This window comes from Tiliqua scincoides, chromosome 2 (genome assembly GCF_035046505.1).
Source record: "Tiliqua scincoides isolate rTilSci1 chromosome 2, rTilSci1.hap2, whole genome shotgun sequence".
Lineage (NCBI taxonomy): Eukaryota > Metazoa > Chordata > Lepidosauria > Squamata > Scincidae > Tiliqua > Tiliqua scincoides.
The window spans coordinates 200,472,621-200,493,863 of NC_089822.1; positions in this window are offsets into that span (position 1 = coordinate 200,472,621).

The window sequence follows — 21,243 nt, forward strand, 5'->3', positions numbered from 1 at the left end:
ATAGTTAACATAATATCACTGCCAACCACTTCCAGGAGGCCCATTTCAGGCCAAACAGTTTGATGGGAGGGGGAGCAAGTCCACACTGTGCTCATCGCACTGCCCTCACAGGTTGCCAGATGCTGGCTGCAGCAGTGGGAGAGCTGCCTGCCATCCCAGTGCGCCCACCCCACCCCCCAGAGAATGCAGGCCAATGTCATGGCATAGGCCATATTGCCCTGCCATGGGCTGATCTTGTCAGCAGTCAGACCATGAAGCAGCTGGGCTCTGTGGCAGAACCACCCAAGGTTACCTTGGCCCACAGGCACAAACACAGGCTGGTGCTGACAAGAGCACTGGGTTTTTTTATTATCATTCAAATTAAGTCACAACCAGGGATCTCATGTGATTGGGAGAATAATAGCAGCCATTTATCTCCTGCTTTCCGCTCCAGCACTGCTTGCTGGTGCACAGGTCACTTGGGAGCAGAAAGACCAGACTCTCCCCCTTCTTGAGGAAGCTGACAGATCCCCTCCCATCAACACCACACATCCCTTTCAGAGACTATAGAACAAGATGTAAGTTTGGCTAGCAGAGAGAACGTGCTGGGGACTTGAGGATACTTAAACTACAGCTGTTCCTTGGAAGGGAGGATGTGTGCATAAGGGCTGTTATCTTACAAGAGGGAGTTAGAAGTCTAACGGGTAGCAGGGCAGAGTGGATGGAAACAGAACAGCTGTAGGAGCGCTAACTCTTCACAACATTCTCAGCATTGGAGGAACAGCACTTACCAAGTGACCTGTGCTTTCTCAAAATGTACTGTCAGAATCATACTAGTCAACCTCGGAGGGCATTCACACAGTGCCCCAGGCTCAAAGGCCTCCACTACAAACCTGTGTAAATGATATGATGTGCCGCAGTGAACCTTTCACATTGAGAAATAAACTTCTGCAGTATGCCAGAGAGACCATATATCCAGTCACCCCAACCCACCCTTGGGGATCAAACAGCTTTGTCCTGGGACATCCTTATTGAGCCCAAGGCATGCTAGAATTCTGCAGGACCTGTCTTTAATTGTTTTAAGGCCCAATCCTATCCATGGTCAGCCTGCAGGGTGCAGTGCTTCTGACACAGCGACACTGCATGGTTGGCTGGGGATCAGGCAAACAGGAAGAGGTAAGTAATGAAAACTTTAAAACATTAAATGGCTCTGTGGTCTCTTATGGGCCAATTCATATCTATGCCAGCTCTTTCACTGGTGTAAATCTGAACCACTGCATGGGGCATGTTGGGTCCAGGACAGGAGCTCCGGGTCCATGGACACTGCTACTGCCAAGATCCATCTCCGAATCTACCCCGACCCAGCCAGATCCCTGTTCCATTCTGCCCCCTGCTGCCAACCTACCTGTGCCAATGGGCAGTCTGTGGTTTGCTGCTGCCAGGGCTTACCAGTTGCTGCACCACTGGCAGCACACTGCAGACCGTCAAAGCAGCTGCAAAGATGGTGGCACGTGCAATAAAATGTCAGGCTGCATATTGCACTGATGGGATTGGGCCTTTAAGAATTCCATTCACATATACAGCATTAGATGGCTGTAAACTGTGCTTTACAAAACCAATAAAAGTGTGAACACTTCCTGGTGTTAAGGCACCATCAGTGAATGTAAAAGCTTTGACTGTACCAGTATATAGACTCAATGTTTGCTTCTCTCCTGCCTCATGATAGAAGTGAGCCTTTTTCACTTTGTCTAACAGTGTTCTTGCACCCTGCCTGTGTGGCAGGGGCAAAGATGTCACTTGCTGCAAGGTAGGTCAGGGCTAGATGTCCTATTTTGCCTGCCTTTGGCTTATGTCAGCATTCATTTGGGAAACAGGAGCTCTGCTCCATGGAAGCATTCCAAGCCTGAGCACAAAAATTCTTGCTACACTCACAGGGCAGGATTATCTGGCTACAATTCTAGGCAGGATCTGCTTTGTCTAATGTCATGACACGACGGTGCTTCTGACTCTCTCAACCCCCAGAGCCATTGTGTTCGCCTGTTGCCCACACGCCCCAGAATTAACTGCAGGATGCACTCTGGGCTGGAAGGTCCCATTACAGTGCACTTCATCAAAATAGAGCTGCCAGGGTGGGTCCTGTAGGCCATTGAGCATCATCTGCCACATTTGCTGGCTGGGTTAAGCAGTTGGGGGCGGGGACACACTTTGAACTAATGTTCCTCACTTGCTCCTGCCCATAAATTTCCTAGCTTGTTTCTGGGGAATAAAAAGTGCTGAGCCTGAATGAAGCAGCCCATCCATCTCAGGACCAGCTCCCTGCCTGGCACAGCCCTAAGAAAGAGGGGAAGAGAGAGGAGTGCAGAAGGCAGAGATGTTCAGGTTCACAGCGAGACCTTGATGTCAGGTCTACACAGATATCTTTGTACAGCAGACAACCTAAAAGGGGAAATTGTGCCTGGGGTAGGAATTGGCAGTGGTGGAAATGGGCAGAGATGTCATTTCAGACAAATGTGCCAGAATTCCAGAAACACTTTTGATCCCTATCCAAGTGGAGCATAGATTTCCATGCAGCTTGAGTTCCTCTGCTTTCTTACCAGGTGTTGCAAGTGAAAAGGAAAGTTACACATTAGGACTAATGACAGGCTGAACTTCATGTGTGGTTTGGTCTTGCAGCCTGTGTCAGAAAGACTTCAGCTTTCACTAGGTGTGGCTAACTATTCCTGGTGCTCATGGGTGGCCTTCATGGAGAAAGCCTTGCAGCATGGAAAGGGGAAGGATGTGCCACACTGTTTCCTTTTCGGTCCAAGGCCAAGCCTGGCCCACCTACAAGCTGGAGTCATGTGGCTGCTTTGACAGGCGCTGAACAGGCAGGGACATCTTGTGCCTGCCTGGCACCTTCCTCCTCTCCCAACCCACCACTTGTCCAGCCACTTCACCCAGCCATTGCCCCGTCTTCTTCTCACTCACTCTCTTTGCCCAGCAAGTGAGGAGAGGTTGCTGAGGGACTCACTTCCTTTTCCAATGCTGCTGCCAAAGCAGCAGTGCTGGAGGAGGAAGGAGTAGGGGTGGCCTCTGTGACCTTGTTCCTGATCATTCTCTAGTGATGAAAAGGGGGGGGGCGCTTCCTCCCTCTACCTCCTCTCCTCCTCTGCTGGATGAGAACCCTGGGAGTTCTGCTCCCAAGACCCCTCCCTGCCCAGCCAATCTGAAGATGTGATGGGCAGAGAAGGAGCTAGAAATGGTGGTGATGGAGGGAGAGGGGTGCTGACGTGCATACTGACGCACTCACCCAACAGGCAGTCTGATCCAGTTCAAATTCCCCTGCGCTGAGCGCTGGCTTGCCTTACACTGCATTGGGGGGGGGGGAGTTAGCAAGCAGACAGCCTCTTGGTGGATCAGGTCTGGGAAGGGGGATAGGATGCACACCTGCCTTATTGCTTCCCTCCCCCACCCTGTTACACCCCTCCCCATCCTTCCCCTGCCCTGCTCAGCTGGAACTCACTGTATCGGACAGGAGCTGCTGCTACTGCTGCTGCAGGCTTCCTGCCAATGCCAGCATTTTCTATGCCAGGGGTGCTCAATAGGTGGATCGCGATCTACCGGTAGATCGCGAGGCAAAATGAGTAGATCGCGGAGTGCCAACCCCCCCCTTCAGGTGCCTCTGGGAGGAAACGCCGGGAGTAAGGCCCATTGTACTCAATGGGGCTTACTCCCAGGTAAGTGTGGCTAGGATTGCAGCCTCACAGCCTAATCCTAGGCATGTCTACTCAGGAGTAAGTCCTGTTATACTCAGTGGGGCTCAAGGTACACCAACATACATTGTACACATAAATGTTATATGTTATGATGGCGCTAACATTGTAAAAAAAAAACTCTGGTAGATCTCCGGGCCTTGCTGGGTTTCAAAGTAGCTCTCGAGCCAAAAAAGTGTGAGCACCCCTGTTCTATGCCATTGTATTGGCAACCTTCAGTCTCGAAAGACTATGGTATCGCGCTCTGAAAGGTGGTTCTGGAACAGCGTCTAGTGTGGCTGAAAAGGCCAATCCGGGAGTGACAATCCCTTCCACACTGGGAGCAAGTGCAGTCTGTCCCTGGCCTGTCTCCCTGGCTAGGGGCCTTCCTTCTTTGCCTCTTTGCCTCAGACTGTTGGCCAAGTGTCTCTTCAAACTGGGAAAGGCCATGCTGCACAGCCTGCCTCCAAGCGGGCCGCTCAGAGGCCAGGGTTTCCCACTTGTTGAGGTCTATCCCTAAGGCCTTCAGATCCCTCTTGCAGATGTCCTTGTATCACAGCTGTGGTCTACCTGTAGGGCGCTTTCCTTGCACGAGTTCTCCATAGAGGAGATCCTTTGGGATCCGGCCATCATCCATTCTCACGACATGACCGAGCCAACGCAGGCGTCTCTGTTTCAGCAGTGCATACATGCTAGGGATTCCAGCACGTTCCAGGACTGTGTTGTTTGGAACTTTGTCCTGCCAGGTGATGCCGAGGATGCGTCGGAGGCAGCGCATGTGGAAAGCATTCAGTTTCCTCTCCTGTTGTGAGCGAAGAGTCCATGACTCGCTGCAGTACAGAAGTGTACTCAGGACACAAGCTCTGTAGATCTGGATCTTGGTATGTTCCGTCAGCTTCTTGTTGGACCAGACTCTCTTTGTGAGTCTGGAAAACGTGGTAGCTGCTTTACCGATGCACTTGTTTAGCTCGGTATCTCTCGGGTATCTCAGGTATTCTCTATGCCGTTATAAAGTGCTTTATGGCACTTCAGTGACTGCTAGTACCAGTGCAGTGTGTGCTTTGCCGGAGTGGAGGCTGGCTAGGATTGTGCTCAGAAAAAAGGGAGAAATTTTGACATAACTTAGTAGCCTGTTTGGCTTAGGACAGGCCTTGTTGTTGTTGTTGTTCAGTTGTTGTTTCCGACTCTTTGTGACCCCCTGGACTACAGCACACCAGATCTCCCTGTCTATCACTAACTTCCAGAGTTTGTCCAGATTCACGTTCATTGCCTCGGTGACAATATCTAACCATCTCATCCTCTGCCGTCCCCTTTTCCTTTTGCCTTCAATTTTTCCCTGCCTCAGGATCTTTTCTAGAGTCCTCCCTTCTCATGAGATGGCCTGCCTCAGATCAAAGAGTAGGCAGGTGGTAGAGCCATTCCTGGACTCTGTATGTTTTGGTTAACTTCCGTGCAGGTCTCTGTCTTAGACAGAACTGTTTGCTTTCCGGCTCCTCCTGAGACTCTCATGCTGTGTGGAAGAGGAGTGGTTATTAAACTGCTAGCAAACACAAACATGGCTAGCCCCCACCCCCAAGGCTAAACTGGGGAGAGGTCTTGCATCATCACATCCATGCCTGAAGTTGGTCAACTTCCACTGCCGCAAAGGCTGCAGATATTCAGCCTTGTCAATAGCAATAATAATGAAGATCTTCTCCTAATGAAAGAATGGAGCAGATGGTGATGCGTGTGGCTTGCCTGGCAGAGGAACTGAGTGGTGCGGGGAGATGCTTTGCATGGTAGGCAGTGTGCCGAGCCCAGACCGTGCTGCATCTACTGGGAAGGGAGAGCTGGCACCTTGCAGAAGAACAGGCAGCAAGTGGTGGGGAGGGAGGCATCTTCCTGTTGGACTCATCCCTTCCCATTCTGGCAGAGGAGGCAGCAAACAGGGCCAGGCTAAGGGAACCTTTGCACAGGATCTCCAACTACGGTTCCTAAGCAGGGATTATGTGGATAGGACATGGTGCCATTTAGCCGCAAGCCCTGGCAGTGGCTGGCAGTGCTCAAGCAAAAGAGTGGAGATGGGGAGTGGGTAGAATTGTACTGGGGCATCACAGTTTAAGGGGTCAAGCCAGCTCCCAAGCAATAGGAGGTCTGAAACATATATATAATTATGATTAATATAGCAATATCATTGAACATAGTGCTTAACAGAATCACATCGGCAAAAACAGAATGACAGATCCATGCCCCAAGGAACTTACACACATTTTGACTGTAGCAAAGATAACAAGACAGGAGACAGGAGGGTAGAAGAGAGACACACATAATAGAGTTGATCAAATGCAACTCCTTGCACTGGGGCTTTATTTTAGTTGGGAATGGGAACTAAGAAGTTAAGCCAGTGTCTTTACAAAAAAGTGCATTTTGAGGAGGAACTGGAAGAGAGACAGAGTAGGCAAGGATCATATAGGTGGTGCCCTGGCCATAGAATGCTCCTTTTGGTGCATTAAGGTGGGGCACACTCTGAACAGAGGTGAGATTCAGCTGATTCCCAGCTCAGTGCAAATGTGGGCTGGCACATCTGATGCTATGGGCAAGTCTGCACTGAAAGATTCTTTCTCCATAATCCCAACCAGGTGGTCTGTAGATAGAACTTGGCTGATCATACCAGCCATTGCCTTATCTTCCCCACTCTGATGGGGTCACCTTGATTGGTTGCCAGTGGAAAGTTGGCAAAAGGCCAAGACTGGAAGCACTTGTCTCCCCCACCCCCTCACCCCATTGCTATCTCCTTTCTTGCTTGTGCACTAGGAACACTGCCAGTGTACACTCCCACAGTTCTATCCCAGGCTGCCTGTTCTTTCTTGCTACCTGTGATTGATGGGTGGAAAGCCTGGAGGAAGGATACATCCCTCTCCTTTTGCAAATTAACTTTCCCAGATTAGCGTATGGTGAGAAAGGGCACCCTGCTTGTGGATTACACTTCACCTTAGAATCATTCAGGGTCATGTGATTGATTCTGTGGTATGAACTATGTACGGGAGCAGGTTGGGACCTTGATGGTGCAATGGCAGGTAAGCCATGTCATACTGTCCTGTAGCAGGCTTCTGTAAGAGGTGTTGTGAAAGGTCATAGTAACAGGCATAATGGCAACATCATAGTAAATGATGACTAAAAATAGCAGCACCACTACATGAGACCAGGGGGAAAGACATACAATATACCTTTTGTTACTTGGGCTCTCTCAGTGCAGTGCTGGATGTGGACGCATTAAAAAAGAGTGTGCTGTGCTCCGTGGTTCAGATTGACCCTGCACTTCTTGTAAAGCATTTTATAATAAGGGACCATACCTAGCTTGGGTTCACCTGGGAGATGTCACCCTGCAAAGGTGAGACAGAGGTTGCTGGACCAGATGCACGAGCAGCTAAGCTATGCACTGTGACTCAGTGGCAGAGTGCATTCTTTCATGCACAGTATCCCAGGTTCAAATTCAGGGGGTAGCGGGGTTGGGAAAGACCTCTGCCTGAGATTTTGAGTGTGGGTGCCAGGCCAATGGCATCTTCCATACTCCAGCTATGAAAAAGAAGTGGCAAGTGCAGACAGTCCCCTGCTAGGGGTGCCAGGAATTCTGTACAAGTCACTGCCCTTTCAGAATCAGTCCTGGCAAGCATACGTCTCAGTTCAGAAAGATGAAACGGACACTCAGGTATAACCGACTCTTTCCGAGCGAAGGTGTACACTGCTGCTTCTCTAGCCCAAGCCCTGCACTTGACAAGACTGACAGCATGAAGCACACACACCTGGCCTGACACTAGGGTTGCGCATGACTCTTGTTGCTACACTTCATGAGAAATGCATTGGCAGCTGCGGTGCTGGAGTCGGCTGCTGCAGGCACAAAGTGCTACAGAGAGATCATCACTTTTTCCTTCCACAGCAAGGGGGCAATATCAGGCACCTTGCCTGCCCAGCTGCTGTCACCTCCCTGCCCTCCCACTTGCATTGCCTCTTGCCGTTCCTCTGAGCTAGGCAGGCAAACAGCTGCTTGGCTTTGCTTGTGCTGAATCGATGGGTAAGCTGCGGCAATCGTTTACAAACATCTATTGACAAAATATGAGCAAATCCATTAAAGCAGCAGTTCTGTAACAAGCGCCCACCTGATAATTTGATTCTTCCCTCCCTTCTCCCCAAAGCTGGAGTGACACAATCAATCCAGCCACTTGCAGACTGCCTCATTATAGCTAAGCCTAGCCTTGCTGTAGCCCCTGATGGCTCCAATCAACACACACAGCAAGGGAGCCCATGCTGGCCTTGAGAAGGGGCACATGCCAGCAGGAGCCCCCCCATGGGCCCTTTTATCCAGCAGCATGAAGGATGCCTAACAAAATACTCACCCAGCAATGCCCTTCCTTGCATATGAAAATGGTGTGTGCTTGCACATGCGCATGTATGTGCTCTCTCTCTCTCTCTCTCTCTCTCTCTCTCTCTCTCTCTCTCTCTCTCTCTCATCTGCCCCCTGTAGAGATGCTCCACATGCAGGGGCAGCATGACTGGGGATGCTGCCAAACACTGGCACTGCTGCCACCTCACACTGAGGTCAGAAAAATCTCTTACTGTACCCCACTGCATGTTTTGCAAACCCAGACGTGCAAGACTTCCAATTTTATTTAAAGGGATTGTGTGAATGAAGAAATTAAGGAGCCCTTTCATTCACATGGCCACTGTAAATAAAACTCTGCGCTTCAACGTTGTGAAAACCATGCAATGGAGCATGATAAGGAAGTGAATCAGTGTGGCTCATGTCCGCAGAGGGCTGGAGGGAGGTGGTGGCAGGTTAAGGGTGAAGGGCACCACAAACACACCATCCCCTGGTGATGCAGGCTGCATCGTGTTGTCTCATGGCTGGCCCAGCCATGCCCACATGTATGGAATAACCCTAATAAAAGATGCAAGGCTGTAGCACTGTTCTATTAAAGTTTTCTCTTCCTGGAGGCCTCCATGCTGGGTCTAGGTGGACTCAGATGTGAGTTGTGTGTAGGTATCTCATCATCAGGCTAACCCTAACCTGGCAACTGTAATGCTCCAGTCTTCGTAACTTTTTGAATTAGGACGTGCTATCAAATCTCAGGCCTGTGAATGCGTCTATAACTGATACTACCTATTATCTGGTTGAAAGATTTGCATGGATCTTATTGTCACGTCACTGGTAGTTGATGATTTATTCCAGAAGAAGTGTTGTGTAATTTGTTGTTGCAGCTAGTTGATGTTCATCCAATAGACCTGTCTCGCAAAGGAACTTTATCTACTTGCCCTCCCTATTAATAGGTTACTTGTAATCCTTAGCGGTTATCAAGCAGACACCAAGTTCTTTCAGGTAATCAAATCCCTGACCTCTTCCCTATCTGCTTGCTTTGGGAAGACCTAACCGACCAGCTTCCCGGGCCTTGAGAACGGTGCACAGCTCATTTGGCAGCTGCTAAGGCAGGCTAGCACTTGGAATAGTTCTGAATAATAATCCTTAACTTTTTATTCAGATTCAGACCACTGCACATATATCACCTGTGTAATCCTTACAACAGCCCTGCAGGGTAAATCAGTATCTATCACTGCCCTACTGCATCTGGAGGACTGGAGGGGAGCACTTACTGAACTCATGGCAAAGGCCAGATATGAACCAGGGAACTTCCTGGCCCAGAGTTTAGGCCAAGCTAAATATTTGGTTAAACACGTTCCAGGGAAGCTTCTCACCCGCCCCCCCCAATGCTGTTTTCTCACTGAAAATTGCCCCCCTCAGCAGCCACTTACCCCAAAGTGCCTATTTCAGTCTCTTTGCCATGATGCCTTAGTTGCCATCCACGTTATATGTTCCCTTTAATATGTTTAAAATACAGAACATAAATATGTTTAAAACATACAGAATGTTTAATATGTTTAAAATACAGAACTGGTTGTATACTCACTCACTTTTTGCCTGCACCCCACCCCATGCTTAGCATTGTTTTTCTGGGTGATGGAAGGCTCACACTGCTATAAGGCACTCTCTATAAATAAAGTAGCTAAGAGACTTCAGAGAAACGGATAGGCTACTAGGCAAACTCTAGGCTTCTGGAAATCCTAGTTATCATTGGTTTGGGGAGTGGCAGGCGTACCCTTTGTAAAGGGCCGGATTAACATAGTAGCAAAAATAGCATATTCTATGGGCCCTGCATTTTTGACGGCCCCACACTACATGCTTGCAAGCTGTCTCTGGGGAAACTGGCATCTCATGATCCAGAAACCCTGTTTCTGTTGGGGAAGCTGCATGTTGCATGATACAGTATCATTACAGCCATCATTAATAAAAACTTGCAACAAATAATTTCATTCCAATTTAACTTCACTGTGGGCACAATCTGATTGTGCCTCAGCACCAGTGGAGCACATGATCCGCTGGCACTGGCTGTCACAACCTTGCAAGAAGGCATGTTGTGACAACAGATGAGATTGAGGCACCAGTGGGAAGGCCTGTGCTGGCTTGCTGATGCCCGTGAAAGCCCAGTGTGCACCACAGCAGATAAGAACATAAGAACAGCCCCACTGGATCAGGCCATAGGCCCATAAAGTCCAGCTTCCTGTATCTCACAGCAGCCCACCAAATGCCCCTGGGAGCACACCAGATAACAAGAGACCTGCATCCTGGTGCCCTCCCTTGCATCTGGCATAGCCCATTTCTAAAATCAGGAGATTGCACATACACATCATGGGTTGTAACCTGTAATGGATTTCTCCTCCAGAAACTTGTCCAATCCCCTTTTAAAAGCGTCCAGGCCAGATGGCGTCACCACATCCTGCGGCAAGGAGTTCCACAGACCAACCACACGCTGAGTAAAGAAATATTTTCTTTTGTCTGTCCTAACTCTCCCAATACTCAATTTTAGTGGATGTCCTCTGGTTCTGGTGTTATGTGAGAGTGTAAAGAACATCTCACTATCCACTTTATCCTTTCCATGCATAATTTTGTGTGTCTCAATCATGTCCCCCCTCAGGCGTCTCTTTTCTAGGCTGAAGAGGCCCAAATGCCGTAGCCTTTCCTCATAAGGAAGGTGCCCCAGCCCAGCAATCATCTTAGTTGCTCTCTTTTGCACCTTTTCCATTTCCACTATATCCTTTTTGAGATGTGGTGATCAGAACTGGACACAATACTCCAGGTGTGGCCTTACCATCGATTTGTACAACGGCATTATAATATTAGCCGTTTTGTTCTCAATACCCTTCCTAATGATCCCAAGCATAGAATTGGCCTTCTTCACTGCCACCGCACATTGGGTCGACACTTTCATCGACCTGTCCACCACCACCCCAAGATCTCTCTCCTGATCTGTCACAGACAGCTCAGAACCCATCAGCCTATATCTAAAGTTTTGATTTTTTGCCCCAATGTGCATGACTTTACACTTACTGACATTGAAGCACATCTGCCATTTTGCTGCCCATTCTGCCAGTTTGGAGAGATCCTTCTGGAGCTCCTGACAATCACTTCTGGTCTTCACCACTCAGAAAAGTTTGGTGTCGTCTGCAAACTTTGCCACCTCACTGCTCACACCTGTCTCCAGGTCATTTATGAAGAGGTTGAAGAGCACTGGTCCCAGGACAGATCCTTGGGGCACACCGCTTTTCACCTCTCTCCATTGTGAAAATTGCCCATTGACACCCACTCTCTGTTTCCTAGTCTTCAACCAGGTCTCAAACCAGGAGAGGACCTACCCTCTAAATCCCTGACTGTGGAGTTTTTTAAGTAGCCTTTGGTGAGGGACCATGTCGATCACCTTCTGAAAGTCCAGATATATAATGCCCACGGATTCTCCCACATCCACATGCCTGTTGACCTTTTCAAAGAATTCTAAAAGGTTTGTGAGGCAAGACTTACCCTTACAGAAGCCATTCTGATTCTCCCTCAGCAAGGCTTCTTCGTCTATGTGTTTTGAGATCCTATCTTTGATGAGGCATTCCACCATCTTACCCGGTATGGATGATAGGCTGACCAGCCTATAGTTTCCCGGGTCCCCCCTCTTTCCTTTTTTAAAGATCGGCATGACATTTGCTATCCTCCAATCCTCTGGCACTGTGGCTGTTTTGAGGGACAAGTTGCATATTTTAGTCAAGAGATCAGCAACTTCATTCTTCAATTCCTGAATAACTCTTGAGTGGATGCCATCAGGGCCTGGTGACTTATTGATCTTTAATTTGTCAATGAGGTCAGAAACATCTTCTCTTTTAACCTCTATCTGACTTAATTCCTTGGTCAGGAGGGGCTGTTCGGGCAGCAGTATCTGCCCAAGGTCTTCTGCCATGAAGACAGATGCAAATAACTCATTTAATTTCTCTGCCATCTCTAAGTCTCCTTTTATCTCCCCTTTCTCTCCCTCACCATCCAGAGGGCCAACCGCTTCTCTGGTGGGTTTCCTGCTTCTAACATATTTGAAGAAGCTTTTATTATTCCCCTTAATGCTGCTGGCCATGTATTCCTCATAGTCTCTCTTGGCCTCCAGTATCACCTTCTTATATCTCTTTTGCCACAGTTTATGTTCCTTTTTATTCTCCTTATTAGGACAAAACTTCCATTTATGGAAGGAAGCTTCCTTGCCCTTTATGGCCTCTCTAACTTGGCTGGTTAGCCATGCAGGCACCCTCCTGGACTAAGTCGAGCCCTTCTTCCTTTGCGTTATACACTTCCGCTGGGCCTCTATTACTGTTGATTTGAGCAACCTCCATGCACTCTGTAGAGATTGGACTCTTTTTACCTTCCCTTTCAACCTCCTTCTAACCAGCCTCCTCATTTAAGGGAAGTCCACCTGTCGGAAGTCAAGGGTTTTTGTGAGAGATTTGTCCGGTATTCTTCCCCCGACGTGCATGTCAAATCGGATCGCAGCATGATCACTGTTCCCCAATGACTCAGTAACATTAGCATCTCTAACCAGGACCTGAGTACTGCACAATATTAAATCCAGAGTCACCTGTCTTCTGGTGGGCTCCATGACTAGCTGCTCTAAGGCACAGTCATCTAGCATGTCAAGGAATCCGGTCTCCTTTGCATGACCAGAACACAAATTGACCTAGTCAATATGAGGATAATTGAAGTCCCCCATGATTACAACCCTGTCCCTCCTTGTCACCTCCCTGATCTGTTTCCTCATTTCAAGGTCCCCATCAGATTTCTGGTCTGGAGGACGATAGTACACCCCCAGTATTACATTAGGTCTGGTAATTTAACCCATAGAGATTCTATGGAGTTGGACCCACTTTCAATCTCTACTTTGCTAGATTCTATCCCTTCCTTAACATAAATGGCCACCCCACCTCCAACACGCCCTTCCCTGTCCCTCCTGTAGAGTTTATAGCCCGGGATTGCGGTATCCCACTATTCTCCGCATTCCACCAGGTTTCCGTTATGCCCGCTACGTCAATGTTTTCCCTTGTCACCAGACATTCCAGTTCTCCCATCTTTGCTCAGAAACTTTGGGCATTTGCATAAAAGCATTTGTACATGGAATGCCCCAGGATGGGCTGCTTATTAGCTCCTTTATCCTCGAATCCTCTCATTGTGCCAAACCATCTATCACATCCCATCACGCTACCATTCCCAATTTCTTCTCCTACTCTGCCTTTGCCTTGTTGTTCTCTAACCTCCACAGGTAAGCTCTGTGTGGGCTGGTGGAGGGGCAGGGGAGGGTGGGGGAGGGCAGTGAAAGGGTCCCCTTTATAACATATTCTACAGGCTGTGCACTAGCTTAATCCGGCCTTGCTTTTGTAGGAGCATCACTAATTAGCTTGAGAATTCACAATTTCTGAAGTCCAGGATGCTGGGAGATGAATGAGAGAGGAGATGCACTGAATCTGTCACAGGCTGATTTCATGTATATAGTACAGACGCACTTGTCCTGCACATTCCCTGGCCCCACGTCATGGTCGTGGAAAGGAAAAGAGCAGAGATGGCGCTAAACCCTGTGCATGCCACCCTGACGTTTCGAAACGTTCAGATTTGCTTGTGACTGCCATATTGCAAACTGACTCTGATATGTTATTGTCAGTTGTGTTTTTAAGGCCGCTGAAAAAGGCAGGCGTTGCTTTGTAATTACAGGGTTTAGTCTAGCATGCTGGAGTGGAGGAAGACACTATGCTGTTATTGTATGGGCTGCTTCAGGGACAGAGGCTGCTATATTACTCTTGGTATCTTCAGGGAGATGGATGCTGCCCTGTTTCAACCGGGTTTACTCCAAACTGCTGGGGTAGGCATTGCTCAGTTATTGCTGTGCCCTCGGTGAGGGTATGTGTGTAATACTCTTAATTGTAAGAGTGTTTGGGGGGCCGGAGGGGAGAGTCTGACAACACCATCTCTCTGTAGTGTTGCTGTGAGGAGGAGGAGGTGATGTGGGCACTGCTGATTATTGTCAGGATGTAGGGGACATGCAGACACTTGTTATCATACAACAGCTTGTGAGATGGCCAGTGCAGCTACTGCTAAAGAGATGACGGAGGCACACTTGGGTATGCAATGGAAGGAACTGGAATTTTTAGTAAAAGGAGATACATATGAGAAACATTGTTGAAAGGGAGAGGAGGTAAGCCCTCAAGCAATGCATGTTGAAGCCTGAACTTGATGCAGAGAGTAGCTCTTAGACATTTCCCAGATCATTCGTTCACCACACAACAACAGTGGTTGTTCTTTCATAGCATGGGAACAACAGACATCTTCTTTCAAGGAAGCACGTCTGCTTCGAGATGCCACACTTCCCCAATATTCAAGCTGCTTGTTCTTTCTGAGAACATGCAAATTTCCCCCAGCAAGGAAGGGTCCTTCAGTTTGGAGGGTGGCCTGCGCTGGAATGTAGCTGTGTGAGAGTCAAGGTATACAGTGTCAGGGAAAATAGACAGGTCTTGTTCTCTTTACAACAGCTTCTCCAAATGCAATCCTTTATTTTTCTCCATAGAGCAGAGTGAACAACAGCCACTGAGGATATGGAAGGAAATGTAGGTGCTCAAGGATGCTGCTGGGGCATGGGAGCTACAGCTAGAGCTACACCCTCTCTCTGGCAATTCCATGATCTTGGGGAAGCGGAATTTGTCCCTCCCACATTTTGTTGATTTCTGTTTACTTTGTCCCATTGGAAATGAATGACGGTGAAATATGTTGCAAATCCAGCTCACCCTTTCCACAGAATCCCATCCTACCCGAGGTTTCAACCAGAGGTTGTTTCTACTCATCTGTTTTGCTCTGCTCCTATCTTTATAGCCCACCCTCTCCATCTCTTGGTCACACTGCAATAGAAGAACCAAAGATGGAAGGGGAATAAAAGAGACAGATATTTCTTTGCCTTGTCATTTATTCCCACAACCTTTGCTTATAAACTTCCAGCACAGGAAACTCTGAGTGGATGCAGATAAAACCGTGGAGAGAGGGACTAAGGTGGAGAAGCCACCACAGTGCAATTGGGTAGCTATTTATATGAATGCTCTATCACATCGCAGACAAGTGATGAGACTGCAATGCACAATCTCCAGTACACCTTCTGAAAAGTGGGGCAAACCTAGAGACAAGTGAGCTGCAATTGCTCCACTCACCTGCAATGTGTAAGAGAATCCATGGAAACAATCGTGATATACACTTCAGATCATCCCATGCTGGTTACCCTCTCAGCTCATTGTCTGCCTGTGTCTTTGTCATATTGCCCAACCACCATGAGCCCTTTCTGAACTATACGTATTACTGCAGACCTGCAATTACTTTTGCAAAAAGCCCCCTTCTCCACGTTCTAGTACAGTCTGGTGGCAAACAGTAAGTGTTTCGATAATGGCCAGTAACAACACATCAGACCAGTATTTGTCGAAAATCCACTGTGAAGTGTACCAAAGTCCATACCTATCTGCAGGGCAAAGGCTGAATTAACAAATTGGAATTTAGCCAGAAAAAGAGAGACTAGCTTTTGCATTTTGGAGCTTGAGCTTAGAGGGTTTCTGCTATTCATTCTGAAGGCTGATGTTGCTTTGAGGATAGCATAACTTGCCCATCTGCCTTCTTGCTCACTGTCTGCTTAGCCTGTATATTTGCAAATAAACAGGTACTACAAAACACCACTGAAGTCTCCAGAGCTCTCTCTCTCCTCCTAGGGAAACAAAAAACACCTGCCACCCTGCAGTTCTCTGAATACTCTGCAGCTTGTGGTTCACCTGCTTCTCAGCCCACAAATGTGTCCTCCAATGCCCTTAGCACCCTCCCTATCCCTTCATCCCACAGTGAAATGGACTTACTGCCCCTAGCAGACTGATGGGGCCAATCCCTTGCAGGGCATCAGAGGAAACAAAGGTGATGAAGACTGCTCAGCCAGCACTGTACTTTATTGGGTAGTTAATGGGTAGATGGATTATTCTTGCTGGCACGCGGTCAAGCTTCCCTCCACCACCACCACCCCACTGCAGCTGGGACAGAACAGGTGGCAAAACACCTACACAGAGGGGGAGGGAGGGGAATGGGCGGCAGCTTTGACAATTGTGCAGTGGTGCTCATTCATCAATCAAACCATTTATACACTGTACAGCTCCACATGTGCTACCTGGATCAGCCCAGGAGTTGTGAAAAGGAAGTGGCCATGAGAAAGGTAGAGGAAGCTGTAAAGCCAGCAGTCACCTATTTTTATCCTCCTGTGACCTTCAGGTGCCCTGAATGATGCAAGTTAAAACCTAATCCTTCCTCCTTCCTTTTGCACATGAGCACATAGGGAACAACTCCTAGCCTCATGTAATTGCAGTAGCTCCATGAAGGCTGAAGCTGAGGGGAATCCACCATGTGGCATGTAGAGATGTTTGTTTCCAATGAGTAAGATATGATTCCAGCCTAAGTCTTATTGAACACAATGGGCTTACTTCTGAGTAAGGTAAATAACACTGTTTTCAAACACCGCTAGGCACAAGCATTGTTAGACCTAACTTATCAATGCAGGGAACTAGGGACCAAGGACACTCAGGCTTTTTCCAGCAAGCCGCATCTAGGCCATGAGAGGAACTGGTGGTAGCTTGCACCTCTGCTCTGGCTTGTCTCTAAACTGCCTTTAGCAACGCAAATGCCGAGCAAAAAAGGAGGACAGAGATGAACGTTGATTCATTCAATTGTGTGGAAATGTCAAATTACTCATGGCCTAGCCAGGCAAAACTGCACATTATGCACTCCATAAGGCTGCCATTGAAAGGTGGCATCCTCATATCAAGTTCTTCCTGTCGTCCTATACATTGTTTTGGCATACATGCCCACATTGTGATGTCATCATGTTGAACCTGCAGCCCTTGCTCCATCTCATGTCAATTTGGGCAAGGGCTGAGGTGGTGGAGCAATGAGGATGTTGAAATCAGGGGTGGGGAGCCCAGGATTTAATTTCTGCTCAGACAGGAAGCTCACTGGGTGACCTGGGGCCAGTGTAACTGGTCACACAGTGTTATTGTAGGGTTAAATTAGGGGAGCTCATGGATGTTGCCCTGAGCTACTAGAAGAGGAAGAGAAGAATAAAACTGTAATGAATACTACGGTATATGTTGAAAGCTGCTCTGCTGAGCCTTGCATTTATTGAAGTTGGTCTCATTTTGTCCAAAAGGAGCCCTCCCTCCTCCCAAACAAGCCCTAGTCAGGTCAGTTTTAATTTGGGGTTGGGAAGGATTTTTATTTCCATTGCAGATAGTAAGCATCAATGGCTCTGGAGTTGTCCTAAGTACTCTATATGCACCACAGAATTAATTTCTTCATCCCTTACTGCTAAATTAGTGACTAGGTTTTTAAAAAAATCCTATACACAGGCTTATCCTGCCCAGGAGCTATAGAATCTGGGCACCAGAGTGAGTGTGTATATCTAACTTCACTGGAGGTACTCTACTCCCACATGATGCCAATATAACCCCTTTCCCACCCGCTTACACTAACAGACACTTTACCAGTTCCTTCCAGCATTGCACTGTGTGTGGTCACCGCAGAAGATGCTGCTGGAGCTGTCAATAAAAGATGCACATCCCTGCAAACAGCACAATTGTCTGAGACATTAATTAACTTCAGAGTCAATCCTTCGTCTCCAGGGATGCAGGTGAAAAACTGGGATTTAGGTCACTAGTAAGACGAGTTTGGTGGTCTCTCTTTTTTTTAAAATTGCTGTAGGAAGGTTGTCCATCGTCTTTTTCACTGTTAGCACGTTCTGATACAGAATGGCAATAGCCATTGGCAATGTGCTGGCACTCAAATAGCAGGGAAAGAGATGTATGTTGAGTTTGAGGAGCATTGGCAGTCCTGGATGTGGTGGGAGGAACAGCACGACTGGGACAACAATGGCTTGTATGTGATGAGGTCTATAGGAGAGTGTCAGCCCTGCAAGGGATGGAGTCTCAAAATAGAATAAAAGGAAAGCATTAATTCTGGGCTAGAGGTGCTGCAGCATTGCTTGAGGAAGGTGTGCTTCTCATACTAGAAAGGAGAGGAGAAAATTACGAACAGAACTGTGTTCATTCCACAGCCTTACCATATAAATCCACTAACTGGTACTAAACACAGAACTCAGCACCGAAAAAGCTCAGCTTTTTTAAAGGCAAATTTCTAGTCCTTAAAACTGTGTAAAGCAAGGCTTGAAAACTTGTGGTGATGTCTCAGAAAGGGAGGTGCTCAGCAGGATCTCTAGAGACCAGAACATGCATTTGCTCCTCCCCATGACCTGCAGAAGCAGAATAAACTGACCAAAATAAACAAAACTGTATTTGAATGTGTGCAACTTACATCATTTTGCAAGTCAGAATTCACTTTTTCTTGGTACAAAATGTGTTTTTTAAGGGCAGCATATACGGATCCAGGAATGGGCAGAAATGACACATAAAATGGAGGACTCTGATCAAACGGAGTGAATGTTGAACCTATTACTACAAAGCAGAGATACAGGTAGGCTCCAGAGTGAAGTTCACGAGCCACCCAAGGAGGCCATAGCTGGAACAGATAGGGGTGGCTTGTATGAGAGGACCTGAGGACACTGTGGGTGCAAATGAGTGATCCTGGCACTGGATCAGGGTGCTGGAATGAGTGCAGCAAGCGAGGATAAATGTGCAGAGGCAGAGCTGTATCTACGTTTGGAGATGGCAAGACTGGAATAGTAAAAAGTGCTGCATTGAGGTGCATTGGCAAAGCTGTATAGGGATGGGCTGGAGTGTGACAAGGCAGAGCAGGTCAAAGCACAGATGGAGCTATGTGTGGGCAGCTGCCAAGGTCCTGCCATACTGAATGTCTAGCCTCTTGCCCTCCTGGCCACTTCTGCTCAGAGCTGGGATTTGCTGAAGGCCCTTCTTGCCGCCTTTCTCTTGTACTCACCACCCTGTTATTATAGGGTTGCCCTTGGCACGTGCCAGGCAATGAGTGCCACTTTGTGTGTCTGCAAATGAAAACTCTACATGGTGCAAAGCAATCTCTGCAGAGGAAGAAGGTTAAGGCTGCTTGGCAACTGGGGGATGGGAAGTGAGTGTTTGCACGAACGCAAGTGTGTGCATGTGTGCGTGTGTGGCAGGGAAGATAGCATCCTCTGAGATAGAAGGCAAAAAATACTCAAGGGATACTGTGCTCCATCTCACAACTGACTCAGCCTGTGACTCCTGAGCCTTCCCTCCGCCTAGAGCCCACACACCCAATTAACCATCAGCCAGTCGTTCTCGTATATCCATTTGATATGCTGCGTGTGCCCCCCTGCTGCAATGCAGGCTGCCTATGGCATTCTTGTTACTGCAGAGCTGAGAGCACAATGGCTAATGGTGCAAGCCTGTGCAAGTCTACTAGAAGTAAGCACCATTACATTCAATGGAACTTGCTCCCAGGTAAGTGTGTCTAAGACTGAAACCTGAGAGACAGAGCTGTAAAACAAGAAGTCCTTGGTTCAGATCTTCCCTCTGCCATGAACTCATTGCAAACTGTAGGCAAGCCACAGACTCTCAGCCTCAGGTGCCCCACCTTACAATATGGAGATAATAATACCAACCTATTTTACAGGGTTGTTGTACATTTTGACATTATATATGTAGAGTTGTTTAAAAACGGTGTCATATTTTGCTCAGAAGTAACCCCATTGTGTTCAGTAAGACTTGGGCTGTAATCCTGTCTTACTCACTGGAAACAAACACCGCTATCTCTCTCTATACATGCATGTGAAGAATTTGAACATGCTATTTTATTATATAAATGTATTATTGTTACTCTTTTTCTCTCAGACAAGCCACCAGGTAAGGAGACTAAAACTAAGCAAGACGCTGTTGGAGAAAGAAGCCTTCAGAATTTGATATGCGCTGGATACATGCTAAGCACCAAGACTCCAAAGGGAGCACAGAGAAAGACTATTCTCCACACCCAAGAAGTTCTAGACAAGACAGAGAGTATTCTGCCAGGGAACTGTCTGTCAAAGCAGCCTGCTACCCACTTACCACACACACACACACCCCCCTTGTTGCAAGTTCAGTTCATCATCCTTCATGGGTCCTTGTCTTGCCACAGAGGACTGATAGAAACTGCACTCTGCCCCAGAGTGTGTACTTTTCTTCAGTTCCTTTGTGGGGAGCTCAGGGCCTCTGTGTCCTCCTCAAATTCCTGGGTGATTCAAGTCAGCTCTACTAATCATTTTGCATTCAAGTATAAGTGGGGTAGTAGGCCATGTTCCCATGGCAACCTCCCCAAGCTATAGAAGAGTGGAAGAGCTGAGTGGTTTTGCTCCATCACTCGGTGTACGTGTGCCTCTGTGTGTGTGTGTGTGTGTGTGTGTGTGTGTGTGTGTGTGTGTGTGTGAGAGAGAGAGAGAGAGAGAAAGAGAGAGTGCACTATAGCTCCATGCCAAACCAGCAAAAGAGAAACTCTGGATAGAACATGAGGAGGCTTATGACAGAAACAAAATACCCTGCATAACCATTAGGGCTAGGATAACTGCAATCTCTTTTCAGCCCACACTGGTGCCCACACTGCTCATGAGCAGAAGGGCCAGGTTGAAAAATATCGGCAGTTCCAAACAGGGATGGATTTCAGGGTCAAGCAGGCAGAAATGCAATTCTTTTGTGCTTTCCTGGGAATAAGCCCCCACTGAATACAATTAGACTTTCTTCTGCATAGACATGCATCGGATTGCATTGTAGGTTAAGAAGCAGGAACTTATTCAAGGGGCCTCACAACTGAAAGTTCCTCCAGTCCACAGAGCTTACTGGAGGAGCTCAGTTAAAAGGGGCCATGCTCTGTTTTTTTCTGATGGGGCTATAATACGAAACAATACTTAGTGTTCCCACTGCACTTTCTGATTGTGTAAAGTGCTTCATGTGCATTATCTTGATGTTGTTCTTGCAACAACCCTTCAAGGTAAGTCAAAGTTATTATCTCCATGTTGCAGCTGGGGCTGACAGGGAGAGGCTTCCCTGCAGCCACCCAGTAAATGAATGGCAGAGACAATATTCAAACCAGGAAAGTTCTGACTTGCAGTTCAGTCTCTCATGTCCCTGTCCTATCTGAGCCTTATGCTGGCGGGTCTTGTGATCTGCC